The sequence below is a fragment of the Bison bison genome, unplaced genomic scaffold (assembly GCF_000754665.1).
Source record: "Bison bison bison isolate TAMUID 2011002044 unplaced genomic scaffold, Bison_UMD1.0 scf7180017864146, whole genome shotgun sequence".
NCBI lineage: Eukaryota > Metazoa > Chordata > Mammalia > Artiodactyla > Bovidae > Bison > Bison bison.
In genome coordinates this window covers 3,068,149-3,070,156 of record NW_011494718.1, presented here as the reverse complement: position 1 = coordinate 3,070,156, position 2,008 = coordinate 3,068,149, and the positions used below count along the sequence as shown (strand labels likewise).

The 2,008-nt window shown below is 42.5% G+C and overlaps 1 protein-coding gene across 1 annotated transcript in view; it reads left to right on the top strand.

The window, feature by feature from the left end:
* Positions 1 to 1,365: 1,365 nt before the first annotated feature.
* Positions 1,366 to 2,008, top strand: part of TLR2 (toll-like receptor 2) — a 13,803-nt gene continuing 13,160 nt past the window's right edge. Inside the window, exon 1 of the mRNA XM_010840725.1 lies at positions 1,366 to 1,593. The gene's annotated coding sequence lies outside the window, so the exon portion shown is untranslated. The remainder of the gene's footprint in view (positions 1,594 to 2,008) is intronic.

The window sequence follows — 2,008 nt, the reverse complement described above, 5'->3', positions numbered from 1 at the left end:
AGTGATTTTTGATGGATGTTATTTTTTATTATTTTCTTTAACTAGTACAAAATATTTTATGTGAATAAGACACAGACTTTTTTTGATAACTTCATTTTAGAATTTCAGTCAGATTCTCAAAAATATGGATACCATTAAAGTTATATTTAAGTGAATACATTTTCATATTGTGTTCATTTAAAAAAAAAATAAGTTTTGTGGTTAAATAAGTTTTGAGTTAGAGAAGGTCTGATATCCTACAAAAAGAAGCTAAGGTATTTTGGACTCTGACCTGGGTTTTGCCACTTGGCTGTGAGCCATATGGCTTGAGTCAAATTCTTTAATCACTTGAACTGAAAGGTGTTATAATATCAAAACTATTTATTTCACCTGCTATTGGGAGACTCAAGTGAAAAGATTCATATGAAAATGCTTTGAAAATGTGAAGAACTGAACACGTACAAAGATGTGCCAGAGGAGAACATGCGGAGTTTTGAGGAGAGTGTAGGAGAAATCTTCATTGCGAGGAGATGATACTGGTAATACGTTGTGGGTAAATACATGATTTTTACCTTATTTTGTCAGAATATTCTAATCGACTTTGGGATTACAAAGCAATAACATCAGTCTATCTAGGCAGCTCTACTAGAAAAGATTCACAGAGAAAGAACAGAGGTTTTAGTTTCAGGGCAAAAAAATTGGAAAGAAGTTTTCCCAAGGATCCACTTGAGAAATCATGAGGAAGGGTGGGGGGATTTTGAAGTAATAAGAAGGAAGTCTTTCCGACAACTGGAGAGCCAGGATGGTCAGGAATGAGGAGAAAAGTCCACAGGTAATCAGTAAACTGTACAGAAAACCAGATTCCACCCTCTCAAGTTCACGTTCATGCCTGTAGATTAAGTTTGCCTGAGACTGGGGCCTTTAATGAGACCTGCTGCTGCTGCTGCTAAGTCACTTCAGTCGTGTCTGACTCTGTGCAACCCCAGAGACAGCAGCCCACCAGGCTCCCCATCCCTGGGATTCTCCAGGCAAGAACACTGGAGTGGGTTGCCATTTCCTTCTCCAGTGCATGAAAGTGAAAAGTGAAAGTGAAGTCACTCAGTCATGTCTGACTCCTAGCCACCCCAGCCTACCAGGCTCCTCCGTCATGGGATTTGCTAGGCAAGAGTACTGGAGTGGGGTGCCTTTGCAATGAGGACTAGGCATGTAGAATAGAAAGAAAGAAACCTTAGTTTCGGGTAAAATTCTGGTTTCAAGTCTCATTTCTGCCACTTAGAATTTGCATGGCATTTCCTCCTGTGTCAAAGAGGAACAAGAATGCTTCTTCAGTCTCTGATCTCAATTTAGGAAGGGCAAATGTAATTATGAAAATAAAATGTAGTTTATGACTATCAAGGTAGTTCGTTTCCCTTACAGACACGCTTCACTAGTTTCTGTGGCAAAGAAGAAAGCCAAACTAGGCTGTTTGTTTTGGGAATTACCCACTTTGAGAAACAAGGATGGAAATGCTTAGGCTCAAATCGTAGACGCAAGTGGAGTCCACACCTTTTCATCCTAAGAGCAGGGATGGCAGGTGGCAGGCAGCTACGGATGGACAGTCAGCGCACCACAAAGGTACCAGCACAGGACTGAAATGTTTAAACTCCGTCTCATCCTCATCTGCTCTTCAGGCAAAATTCTGCTGCGTTGGTTTGGATAGTGATTGACGAGTTATTCTAATGCAGGAGACTGTAAACTTGAGAGTGGAGGTGGGCCGTGTAGATATGCTGACGGGGAAATAGTGTTGAAGAGGGCGTAGGGGCAGGGGTGAGCCTGAATTTGGGCATCCACGGGTGCAGAAGAATGGAGAGGTGGAGTTTAAAGACCAAGTGTTTCAGGGTAATAGGCTTTGGGTGCTCGAGGCTTCAGGAAAATACTGGTTGGGTAATAAGCCTTCTCGTTGGTTTCGAAATCTAACTGTGTGGTGGGGGAATCCCACACGGAGGCGTGAAGCATCTCCCCGCAACCAGGGCCCCAGCGCCCTCCTCCG